The sequence below is a fragment of the Dendrobates tinctorius genome, unplaced genomic scaffold, assembly GCF_039654945.1.
Source record: "Dendrobates tinctorius isolate UK_male_01 unplaced genomic scaffold, ASM3965494v1 ptg000250l, whole genome shotgun sequence".
NCBI lineage: Eukaryota > Metazoa > Chordata > Amphibia > Anura > Dendrobatidae > Dendrobates > Dendrobates tinctorius.
In genome coordinates, this window is record NW_027361917.1 from 22322337 (window position 1) to 22336070 (window position 13734).

The window sequence follows — 13734 nt, forward strand, 5'->3', positions numbered from 1 at the left end:
AGACAGGTTCCAAAAATCAAAAGAGTTGCTGGACAGCTTGTCCAGAGGGTCAAAACATCACAGCGTGCTAGGCCGCAAAATGTCTGCCAAAGTAGGATGAGTGCAGTGTGGCACTTTTTTGAACAAAATCCTCATGATCAGGCCAAGGTTATCTGTAAGAAGTGCGCAAAGACCTTTAGCCGAGGGAAAAATCTGAAAAATTTGAATACCAGTTGCATGCTTAGACATTTAACCACCATGCACTTGCAAGCGTGGACACAACACCAAACCTCAAGTGCCACATGTGCAACTGATCACAACGAAGGTAGTCAGCAACGCTACATTGTTTCCCCCACTGTAAGCCCACCGGTTAGCACAGCAGCAAATGTTGAGGTGTCGTTGCAAGGCCACAGCAGTCAGGGAATCCCACTGTTATATCAAGGAAAGACTGATTCTAGGCCATCAGAAAGAACACCAACTCCATCACCATCATCAACCCTCTCTCAGTCCGCCCTGCCCACCGCTACTTCCACCATATGCAGCTCTCAAGTCCAGCTCACCCTCCCAGACACTATGAGTAGGTCAAGAAAGTACTCAGTCTTTCATCCGCGTACACTGGGTTTGAACGCCCACATTGCCAAACTAATCTCGTTTGAGATGATGCCCTTTCGGTTGGTGGAAAGCACAGATTTCCGCGAACTCATGGCCTATGCAGTACCACGCTATGACCTACCCAGTCGCCACTTCTTCTCTCGCAAAGCCATCCCAGCCCTCCACCATCATGTGAAAGACCGCATTGTCCATGCACTCAAGCAGTCAGTGAGCGGAAAGGTGCACCTCACAACTGATGCATGGTCCAGTAGCCATGGCCAGGGCCGTTACGTGTCCATCACTGCGCACTGGGTTAATGTGGTGGATGCAGGGTCCACAGGGGACAGCGGTGGTGGGACAGTGCTGCCTAGCCCACGGTATAGTAAACAGTTGGCTGTAGGCGTTCGACCCTCCTCCTCCTCCTCCTCCTCCTCCTCCAGAAGCAAAAGCTCGTCCACAGAGCGCAGTCGTACGAGCACTCCATCTGCAGCTGCCACTGTTGCACACGAGGTGTCCCCCTATCGAGCAGCTAGTGGAAAGCGTCAGCAGGCTGTGTTGCAGATGATGTGTTTGGGCGACAGACACACCGCCGAGGTGCTGGCCGAGTACTTTCAGCGACAAACTGATTCATGGCTGGGCAGTGTACATCTTGAGGCAGGCAAGGTAGTTAGTGATAACGGCCGTAATTTTGTGGCAGCCATAGCCCTTTCAAAACTCAGACACATACCTTGCTTGGCTCACACCTTGAATCTGGTGGTGCAGTGCTTCCTCAAAAATTATCCGGAGTTAACAGCCCTGCTCCAGAAGGTGCGAAGACTGTGCGCGCACATCCGCCGGTCGCCTGTACACTCCGTTCGTATGCAGAAGCTGCAGCGATTGCTCCACCTTCCCAACCACCGCCTCATTATCGACATTGCAACAAGGTGGAACTCCACCCTGCACATGGTGGACCGGCTGTGCGAGCAAAGGCAGGCCATAATGCATTTGTGGGAGGATACACAGCCAGGCACTTTGAGAGCAGACATGGAGTTGACCGGTGTGCAGTGGTCGAAGCTGAAAGACCTCTGTAAAGTCCTTCAGTGTTTTGAGGAATGCACACGGCTGGTAAGTGCAGACGACGCCATCCTAAGCATGAGCATCCCACTTATGCGTCTGCTCATGCAAACTTTGACGCACCTTAAGGAGCAGGCTTCTGCAGCCAATGTTGATGAGGAGGAAGAGGAGGAGGGAATTCTTGATGACATTCAGCCATTGTCTGCTCAGGGACCTCTCCTGGACGAGGTGGAGGAAGAAGAGGAGGAGGAGGATGATGGGGATGATTACTTAGGGAGGAGGATGCATCTCGTGGGGCAAGTGAAAATGTTGGCGTGGCAAGGTCTGGTACAGGGTTTGTGCGTGACTGGAGGGATGTGGATTTGTCAGAAAGTGCTCCTCCAACCAGCACTCGCAGTGCATCATTGACACCCCGGGAACATTGGCCCACATGTCAGATTATGCCTTGCAGATCCTAAAAAGGGACCCCCGCATTGCCAAAATGATGAACGATGACGACTACTGGTTGGCCAGCATCCTGGATCCACGCTATAAAGGCAAATTACAAAACATCATGCCACAGGAGAACCTTGACCTAATATTGGCTAATAAACAAGCAACTCTGGTAAATCGGTTGCTTGAGGCATTCCCAGCACACAGCAGCGGTGATGGTTCTCACACGAGCCGTACGGGCCGGGGTCAGCTTGGCAGAGGTGTTCGTGGTGCACACAGCAGAAGTGGCGTTGGAGACAGGGGTTTCATGACAATGTTGTGGACTGATTTTTCAAGTACCGCTCACACAACTGGTAATACTGCATCGATGGAAAGTGACAGGAGACAGCAGTTGTCAACTATGGTTACAAACTACTTTTCCTCCCATATCGATGTTCTCCCACACAGGTCATTCCCCTTTGACTATTGGGCCGCTAAACTGGACACCTGGCCTGAATTGGCACAATATGCCTTACAGGAGCTCGCTTGCCCAGCTGCAAGTGTGCTATCGGAAAGAGTCTTCAGTGCAGCTGGATCAATCCTGACAGAAAAAAGGACCCGTCTGTCAACCCAAAATGTGGATGATCTAACCTTCATTAAAATTAACCACGCATGGGTTTCCAAGGATTTTGTCCCACCTTCCCCTGATGACACATAGGGTGACAGAAAAATGGCTTGCTTTGGTCCACCTCTTCCTGGGACTTGACCTATTTCACCTTTTGCATCAGCTGAATGTCCAACATCAACATATGCCACTTTCTAAAACTCCCTAACTGTGCTGCCTCCCCCCCCATGGCCGGGGTCACCACCTAGCGCACGACACCGTGCGAGTGCCGTTGCCCTGGACAGGTGGGTAGGCCAACTCTTGGGCGCGGGCACTGGCACAGGGTCCCTCATAGTGCAATCAAGTGTCTCTGACGGTGGTGGTGCACACCCGCCGTCAGACACACCGCCGTACTATGAGGGGCCCAGTGCCAGTACCGACGCCCACGAATGGGCCCCCCTTGCTTGGGCAGGGCCCCAGCATTTGCAATCTTTACCTCTCCCTGCTCCTCCGCTGTGTAGTCTGGGCCGTCAAATCCATACTGTGCCTGACACCGTTTGAGCATGCCTCCTGATGTATTGACATATATTTTGAATGTGTACGCTATCCATACATGTTATCTGGGGATACAGAACCCTTTCTCACCTTTGTGCAATCACGTGCAATCCATACTGGGCCTGACACCGTCTGAGCCTGCCTCCTGATGTATAGACATATATTTTGAATGTGTACGCTATCCATACATGTTATCTGGGGATACGGAACCCTTTCTCACCTTTGTGCAATCACGTGCAATCCATACTGGGCCTGACACCATCTGAGCCTGCCTCCTGATGTATAGACATATATTTTGAATGTGTACGCTATCCATACATGTTATCTGGGGATACGGAACCCTTTCTCACCTTTGTGCAATCACGTGCAATCCATACTGGGCCTGACACTGTCTGAGCCTGCCTCCTGATGTATAGACATATATTTTGAATGTGTACGCTATCCATACATGTTATCTGGGGATACGGTACCCTTTCTCACCTTTGTGCAATCACGTGCAATCCATACTGGGCCTGACACAGTCTGAGCCTGCCTCCTGATGTATAGACATATATTTTGAATGTGTACGCTATCCATACATGTTATCTGGGGATACGGTACCCTTTCTAACCTTTGTGCAATCACGTGCAATCCATACTGGGCCTAACACCGTCTGAGCCTGCCTCCTGATGTATAGACATATATTTTGAATGTGTACGCTATCCATACATGTTATCTGGGGATACGGTACCCTTTCTCACCTTTGTGCAATCACGTGTAATCCATACTGGGCGTGAGAACGGCTGGCGAGCTGTTAAGCAAGCTACAGCACCTGTGGTTTGCACACGTAAGTTTTTCATTTTTTCAGGAATGATGGTTAGGCCTAATTCCGGAACTGCGGTTGACCTGCACTTACTGGGAAATCATTGTTCACGGGTAATAATTGTAATCAGTGATCCCCATCACTAACGTTGTTCAGCGGGTTATCTGCACCTGTAAGCGACAAACGCTGGCCTTTTCAGTGTAGCGCACATGCAGCCACGGACATGTAAGGGCATGACACACCAGTTATTGGCCAATCTCATGTGCCAGAGCCTCACGTGTCCCTCTAGTAAGCCGGACTCGGACCGCGGGGCATGACGGAGTCTCGTTCGTTAACGGAATTAAGCTTGCAATGTGTGCATCTGTTCTGTAGCTGGCATGGTTGAGGTTTCCCAGGTGGAGTCGAATTTAACCGTAGGCTCCACTCCTGGTGGTGCCCTTCTGGACATTCCTTTAAGGTTCAGCTTTGCAACCATACTGTCCACGTAAAACAAACACTTTGCCTTCATGAACGCTGTTTGGAGGGTCATGACTCGTGGGAATAACGCCGCCCAATCAGTTAACCTGCTAGAGAGATCGTTCGTTGCTCCCAAGCATGACATCACACTCCCTAGGAAGAAGGTAATGCCACTGTGGCGACCGTACTCCTGGGGGCGACACAAGTGCACTGATGCCCAGCCACTGCTCGATGAATCTGCTGGTACATTGACCCAGACCACTACATTCCCCTCGCACGCTACATGGCCTGAATCTGACCCTGATGAAACTCAGGTTACCCTTCCCATATACAGTTCCATCTTACACAGTGACAAAGAGGAAGCTGCAGATGAAAGTGCAGGTTCGGCCCACCCGCCATCAGACACACCACCGTACTATCAGGGGCCCTGTGCCAGTGCCGTCGCCAACGAGTGGGCCCCCCCTGCTTGCTCAGGATCACAGCACTTGCAAAGTTGAAATACTGTGCAGTGAGATGGAAGATGGGGACGACGAGGAGTCCAGACAAGTACAGGGATTCCCTAGTGAGGAGACTTATTTGATTGTTTTCAATGTTGAGACAGCAATTTTTGGGGAGCACTATACTCTGGAGAATGATAGATGGGGCCCACCATACACTGGAACATTCCAAAGGTGGACATCAGACACTGGAGCAGCATTTACAGGGCCCATTATACACTAGAGCATTAGAAATGGGGCCCATTATGTTTGGAGCATTATTTGGGCCCATAAGACAGTGGAGCTTCATCCATGGGGACCAACATATACTGTAGCATTATGTGGAGCTCATCATATACTGTTTCAAACATTATATGGGACCAATGATTCTGTATGGAGAAATAGATGGGCCTCGTCATGAGATGTAAAAAGTGAAGTATTTTTCATTGTACTATACCGCTATTTCTCTGCCGTATCGGAGCATGATGAGTTGTGGTATGTGTTAAAGGGGCGCTCTTTCGCCCAGGGCACATGAAAACCTGGAGCCAGCCCCCCCCCACAACTGTAGCCAAATAACCCCCATTTTTCAGTGCGTAACTTGTATTATGAAGTTAACTAAGGTTGACAAGCTTAAGTAAGAAGAATTGATGCTTTTGGCATTCAAATGGGCACTGTTGGTGTGTTTCCTGTCCTCCTCTCACTGCCAACTTTTATTCCCCATTGACTTACATTTGGGTTTCGTGTTTCGGGACGACCCCGACTTTTCCCTATAATCGGACGATCTTGCTCGACCCGACTTTTGGAAAAGTCGGGTTTCACGAAACGAAACGCGACCCTAAAAAACCAAAAGTCGCTCAACTCTAGTGAGCACCTTGAATCCCCAGCTGCTTCACAGAAGTTTATATTGTAGAGCAGTGAAAAAAATCACATTTTTCTCACAAAAATGTAATTTCAGTCCCAATTTTGTTTATTTTCACAAAGCTAGCAGGAGAAATGGACCACAAAATTTGTTTGGCAATTCCTCCTGAGTACGCCGATTCCTCATATGTGGTCAATAATTACTTTTATGGCACAGTGCAAAGTTCAGAAGAGGAGAGGCGCCATATAGGAGTTCACATTTTGCTGGAGTGGTTTGATGGTGCCATGTCATATGAGCAGAGCCACTGATGTGCCAGAACAGCAGAACCCCCATAAAAGACCCCAATTTACAAACTACACCACTCAATGAATTAATCTATGGCTGCAGTGATAATATTGACACTATATTATACCATTGGGAAATGAAGAGAAAAATAATTATATTTTTACAACCAAACTTTTGTTTTAGCTCCAGATTTTACATTTTCATATGGGAAATGGGAAAAAATTATACCAAAATTTGTGCAAACACAGAGTAAAACAGCCCTGGCTCACATCGCAAACTCTACTTCTCCAGTGATGCTCTAGGAGTGCTGAACGCCTATGGAGAAAAACCCGCACACCAGCAGACGTCATCCACTTCAAAGACCAAATAGATATAATATTGACATTTACTTGGTGCTTCCAATAAATATAGGAAAACCGAAAAAACAATGGAAGCTCAAATACCATAAAAAATGGATTTTTATTTAGTACATGCAACAATGCAAATTTTACATATTTTCATAATAAAAGACAAATTTTATTTAATAAATGCAACAATGCCGTTTAAAAGCGGCTAACACCAATACAAAATTGCTGCACAAATATCCTATGGTATAGATGGATAATGCATTCCCTGCATAAATGTATGCCCAGATAAAGTTAAGCTTAATGAAGAATACAAAAAAGGTTATTTTACCAAAATATGTCCAAAAGACTAGCCTACATGACCAAATCCTGATGAAATGTTTATATATATATACAAAGACTTGTACCAAGTATTAGAGAGATGTCTCTATTAATAGAGCAATGCAAGCATAACAATGATGAAGTGAATAAAATGACTGTGCAAAAAGAAGAACCAATTCCAGACAAACAAGTCTACAAGAGGGACAAGTCCATGGTCCTTAAGGTATATAATTAAATTGCTATACTAGCATTGTCCAAGATGAATAAATAATCGAACCAATCAAGTCTCATTACCATAAGAAAGTACTACAATAAAACACTGGTTATGCAAAAGGTGCCCATGTAAGGAATCTATGTGTATACCTGTTAGCAGCAATGACCCCAACGCGCGTTTCGCACTTGGCTTTATCTCCCGGCAAGTCCCATTCTCAGCGATGCCTTCCGACAATGACCTCAGATGACGTAGCATCACGCAAGACCACTACATCATCACAGGTCATTGTCGCAAGGCATTACTGTGAACAGGACTTGCTGGGAGCATCGCTGAGGCCTGGGAACGCCAGAAGGTGAGACTATCACGATTTTTTATTTTAATTCTTTTTTAAAAGGGATCTGGTACCCAGAGCCTGGAGGAGAGTCTTCTCTCCTCCAGACCCTGGGTACCATACGCACATTTTCCGCTTACTTTGCGCATGTTGGGCATAGCCACATGTGGAAAGTAAGCGGAACAATGCATACCTATGTGTGCGGAATCCCTGCGATTCTGCAAAAAGAATGAGCATGTTGCGTATTTTTCCGCGATGTGATTCCGCCAAGGAAAAATACGCAGCATTAGCAAAGCATGTGCAGAATGTCATTGAACTCAATAGGTTGCTTATTATATGCGTTTTCACCGCGAAAAAACGCGGCAAAAATGCATAAAATCTGTGGCAATTCCGCACATAGCCTTAAGGAAAGCAGTTTTATACAGGAACAGTTTTATAGGTTGGGTCATTTGTCCCGGACACGGTGATACCTAATATGTGTACTTTTGTTGTGTTTAGGGATGAGCGAGTATACTCGTTAGGATTCGGTACTCGGCGAGTAATGCAGTAATCGCGGTACTCGAATCCTGGCGAGTAAATTTCACTACTTACTAATAATATTAGTGTGCGCTTGGAACACTCAAAGAAGAGGGAAATCTAAATTGGGTGGTTATAGAAAAAAAAAAAGTCCATTGGTCCCCGCCGCAACCACCAGCAAGTGAAACTAACGTGGTCATGTGTTGACTCACATCACGAAGGTCCTGTATACCTGGAGCAGCTCACAGACGCCAGGAGCACGAGAGGCCGCTCACGTCTGCTCCACAGCTGGAGGTACACTGACAGGAGGCTGCCACCGGCTGGGGCAGGCCCTGTAACTCGTCTATACCCCAGTGTACAAACCCCCCCCCTCTTTTTCCAAGCGCTGGAGCAAAAAGCGCTATTTTAACCTGCACCGCTTACTGGAGTGAGGACTTCGCATCGCATTATCTTTACAGGTATCTCACTCTGACTTGTGCATTTACTATTGCGGCTACTCTGCACAGCCATTCACAGGCTGCAATTTGACTTTGACTTTTTTTTTTTTTTTTTTTAAGCTGCTATCAGGGAGAATTACCCTGCAGTATATAACCTGTTCAGTGGTTTCAGGTTTTTACCCTCACTCATGCCTTTTTAGTTTTTAATGATTGTTCAGGTTGGAATTAAGATTGCCACCAGCATCTATATATATTTTTTCCCTTAAGCACTTCTTCTGAGGTCTTACAATTGACTATTACTAATTGCTATTTTCTCGCTATTATCCAGCTACATAAAGAGCACTTATAAGAGGTTGTTTTTTTTTTTTTTCTATAACCTCCCAATTTAGATTTCCCTCTTGTTTGAGTGTTCCAAGCGCACACTAATATTATTAGTTATTTTACCTTATTTCTTTGACACACTTGTGACGGGTGTCTTAGTGTTTGCTGCTGGAATTACACTCATACACAAGCGCCACTGAATCTCCATTTAAATTTCACTACTTGCCTCGCAATATTCGACACAGCCCGCACAGTCCCCGCACAGCCCAGCACAGTCACCGCACAGCCCAACACAGTCCCGCACAGCCTGGCACAGTCGCCGCACAGTCCCTGCACAGCCCAGCACAGTCCCCACACAGCCCAGCACAGTCCCGGCACAGTCCCCGCACAGCCCAGCACAGTCCCCGCACAGCCCGGCACAGGGCAGCACAGTCCCCGCACAGCCCGGAACAGTCCCCGCACAGCCCAGCACAGTCCCGGCACAGGGCCAGCACAGTCCCCGCACAGCCCGGCACAGTCCCCGCACAGCCCGGAAGAGTCCCCGTACAGCCCGGAAGAGTCCCCGCACAGCCCAGCACAATCCCGGCACAGTCCCCGCACAGCCCCTTCACAATCCCCGCACAGCCGAGCACAGTCCCCGCACAGCCCGGCACAGGCCCGGCACAGTCCCTGCACAGCCCGGCACACATACACACACACAGCCCATTACTCACATTTCCCATAGACTTACATTGGACTCGCTACTCATTATGAATACCCGAGTATTAGGAGCTACTCGTGACGAGTACAGCGAGTCCGAGTATTTCACTACTCGCTCATCCCTAGTTGTGTTGTTTTTATTTTTCATAATAATATTTATTTATGGGTACAATATAAATATTGTTTTTTATTATTATTTTGTGATCTTTTAAAAAATATTTTTACAACTTTCTTAGCTTTTTTTTTTTTACCAAGTCCCACTGTGGGACTTTCACTTTCTGCAGTTATAAGATATAGAAATGCAGCAGCCTTGCTATACCAAATACCAGACCTGGGCAAAGTCCAGCCTGCAGGCCACATCCGGCCCTCTGACTGTCCCATGGACCGAGACAACTTAGGGTCTGGAAAACTGTGGCCCATGGGCCGCACCGTGCCCTCCCATGTCCGCCCACTCTCTCCATCTGGGCTCACTTCATTGGTGGAGGAAGGGCCTCCGGCCACTTCCTCCACCAATCAGCATTTGAAACAGCTGACGTGATGAAGTCATTTCATTGCATCAGCTGTGTACTACCGTGAGTTAGCACGCCGGAGACACGAACAGAACCAGAGCGTCGGGCGAACAAGACCAAGGTGAGTATGTGTTTTTTTTTTTCATGTGTATGGGATGTTTGGCTGGACATGGGGATGCTATGGGAGTCTCATGCTGGACATGAGAAGCCTATGGGGACCTCATCCTGGGCATGGGGAGGCAATGGGGGCCTCATGCTGAACATGGGCAGGCTATGCGGGTCTCATCCTGGACATATGGTAACTGTGGGGCTCTTATGCTGAACATGGGGAGGCTATGGGGGTCTCATGCTGGACATGAGGAGGCTGTGTGGGGCTCATGCTAAAATACCTATTGCAAGCTATTTGTTACGGCGGCAGAACACGCTTAAAAAAAATAAATAAAACATGTTCGCCGCCCGGGGTCCACCATGCGGCAGATGTAATAACCGCTTCTAAATAGGCAGAGCACAGGGATGGAAATGTGCACAGGGAAGAACTGCACCTGGTGCACAAAAGCAAGCTCTGTTAGAATTCTCAAAGCTGCACACATGAACACAAATACAAAAACCCTGAGTCTGTATTACTGCACAGATGATCAGCGGCACACGTGCGGTAGCCAGAGATCGGAGTAGTTAAAGACGTCACTACCACCGAATGGACTTACCGTGACTGGACGTGTGCACGGCGTTGCCACTGCGGACGCCAAAAACGACTGCAAGTGCAAATTAGCAGGCGCAATGCAAGACGCTGGCTGCTGTAACAGGTGGAGCTTGAGCACGCTGGCGCGGATACTGGCTGTATCCCAATCACTCACACAATCGTATTATCAGAGGGAAGGGGATTCTTAATAAGTCATTCACCAGTCCAAGTATCCATCACCAAACACACAGCAGCAAGTATAGGAAATAATAGCGCATGGCAAAACAGCCATGCACACTTTTTATAGCGTGCGGGACCTTCCGGAAATCTCCAGAGCCCCGAGCATAACCAATGAAATCAGGAGCAGTACCTGAGCGCCTGACTCCTGAACTCCAATGAGAGCTCGTCCCTTGAGCATGCTCAGAAGCAGGGAAAAAGGACAGCCTCTGGAGACGAATGTGAGAATCTGGGTTGCTGCATAAGCATAGAATGACCCAGATTCCTAACACTATTGGAAGGATACTGATTCCTCTTCTCTTTCAGAATGGATTAACAAATCCAATAGCATATATGCATTTGAAAAAATTCACTTGATTCACCCCAACCAGGATAGGCTTCAAAAAAGATGGCGTCAATGGTCGAAATACCAAAATAAGATTAAGCTTTAACCACTTAATGACCAGGGTTGCTTTTTGTTTTGCATTTTCATTTTTTGCTACCCTTCTTCCCATAACTTTTTTATTATTTGGTCAAAATGGCCATGTGAGGGCTTGTTTTTTGCAGGACGATTTGAATTTTTGAACGACACCATTGGTTTTACCATGTCCTGCAATATAAAATGGGAAAAAATCCAAGTGCAGTAAAATTGCAAAAAAAAGTGCAATTCCACACTTGTTTTTGTTTGTCTTTTTTACTAGGTTTACTAAATGCTAAAACTAAACTGCCACTATGATTCTCCATGTCATTATGAGCTTACAAACACCAAACATGTCTAGGTTCTTTTTTATCTAAGTGGTGAAGAAAAATTTAAAAGTTTGCAATAAAACTAAAAAGTTTCCATTTTCCGAGACCTGTAGCGTCTCCATTTTTGGGGATCTGGGGCCAGGTGAAGGCTTATTTTTTTGTGCGCCAAGCTGACGATTTAAACGATACCATTTTGGTGCAGATACGATCTTTTGATCGCCCTTATTGCATTTTATTGCAATGTTGCTATTGCTATCCAGCAATGACAACCCCAGGGGTCTCATGCCAACCAATTGGTGACCCGCGGTCATGTGACACGGGCGCCCATAGGAGGAGGTAATGACGCGCTTCCTGCGCATGCATGTTAAATGCCGCTGTCAGTGTTTGACAGTCGCGGGTGAATTGCGATTCCACCCATGACTGTTCCAGTCACATGTCAGCTGATCAGATCAGCTGTCATGTTGTTAGGGCTGGCGGAACGCACCAAATAATAAAATGATGGTAATAAGGTGCGATCACAGCCCGAGGTCCACCGTGCAGAGATGGTAAACTGCTGTCTGGTAATGGCAGACGCTATATGGCGGTATAAAGGAAGAACACATACAGGTTAACATCACCCGGTGTGTACAGGGCGAACTCTGTTACCTCACAGAGCCGCACTACCGCAGAACATAAATGCTGGAGCCAGTTTAAACTCACATAGCTCGGAAAAGGAGCGCATAGAATGTGGTCACAGAACTCTGCCCCAAGGACACAAGGTTAGAGTCCCTCTAGACCTTCTGAGCGTGCGGCGTCGCACCTGCAGATGCCACTATAGACGCTGACTATGGTGGAGTGTAGAGCAAGTGCACCGTGGCGTGCAGAGCCACCGGTGGACACTGATGCCAGTCTCAGACTCTGCCTCTACCTACACCTAAGTCTGGGTGCTTAACAGGCTACGCTGCACAACACATGCATACAAAGGGTAGGGGTTTCTTAATGAGTCATTCACCAGAGATATTCATACATGCATACAACACTCACTCCACATAGTCTGATAATGCAGTCTATACTAGCGCATGGCCGTGCGACCCTTTTATAGCAGCGTCCTTCTGGGTCCTTCCTAGTGGCCAATGGGAGCAGCAATAGGACCTGAGCATGTGACCTCCGACCTCCAATGAGAGGACTTCCCACAGGCATGCTCAGTGAGCCGGAAGAAGGAATTAGTCCCAAGAGCTGCTCGCTGCTGGCTATTGCAGATTAATATCACTGAACCCTGACTGGCAGCGGAAACCAAGCCAACAGTAGTACAGTAGACTGAGCAAGACGCCGGAAACAACGTCTTTGCTGAGCAGGTTACTCTGCGGCCAGAGAAGAATGGGATACCGCAGAAAGCAAGGCTTGGGATTCCTCCTGTGCAGAGGCAGGAAACCGATGCCTAACACATGTGCTGGAAATGGTGTGGGCATATCGTCAGAGCCCGCACTAAATTGAGGGAGGTGTCCAATGATAGACTGTGTCTGTCATTGGAGGTTACCAAATATGATTATTCTATATATAACTGTATATGTCTTAATTTCTACTTTTAAGCTATGGAAATAGAGGCTATTTTTCAACAGGACTTACACCTCCACCTTTCCCTCTTGCACTCATCTGTTCTCCCTCCCTCCTCCCACTCCCTTTTTATTCCTTTCTTTCCTTTTCCCATTCCCTTAAACTTTGTATCCCTTAAAGAAAACAAATATTGATTCTTTTGTGCATCTGTGATGTTATTTTGCCTATGCCAACATACTAAAATAATTTACAAAAAAAAAAAGAAATTTAGCAAACAAATATATATTGAATAAGGACAGTACAATTTTCTTACCTTTCAAAGATGCTGGAAAGAGATAATGTAGGAAAAACCTATGTTTATTCATTGATTCTCAAAATCCAGCGCTTCATATTAAGCTTCCAAAATGCATTGTGTCTTTGTGCCTCATAATGCAGCACTAAACTGAAAGTATCTTTTCACTTCCTGGATTGCTCAAATTACTACATATAATAAGGAAGTTTACTCTGTGTGTAAAAGTCACTAATGCAGCTAGTCCCTAAGGCTGGTTTCACCCTTGCGTTTTTTTGCGCTGCTTTTTAGCGCATGCGTTTTTTCCCCTATACTTTAACATGGGTGCGCATATGTGCGCATACATATGCTCACGTACGCGTTTGTATGCGCATGCGATTTTTGCAGTGTGCGCTAGGGCGCACAAAATGCATCCTGTTGTATTTTTTGTGCGTCCGACTTGCCCCCAAAAAACGCATGCAATGCGTTTTTTACAGCAAAACACCCATTAAGTCTATGGGTGCGCAT

The 13734-nt window shown here is 47.0% G+C and overlaps 1 protein-coding gene across 2 annotated transcripts in view; it reads right to left on the minus strand.

Annotated features, from left to right (window-relative positions):
• NLRC4 (NLR family CARD domain containing 4) overlaps positions 1-13366 on the minus strand; it is a 93367-nt gene extending 80001 nt beyond the window's left edge. Inside the window, exon 1 of one of the 2 annotated variants that reach the window (XM_073557515.1) lies at positions 13252-13366. The gene's annotated coding sequence lies outside the window, so the exon portion shown is untranslated. The remainder of the gene's footprint in view (positions 1-13251) is intronic. The other variant, XM_073557516.1, reaches the window with a different exon arrangement.
• Positions 13367-13734: the final 368 nt, after the last annotated feature.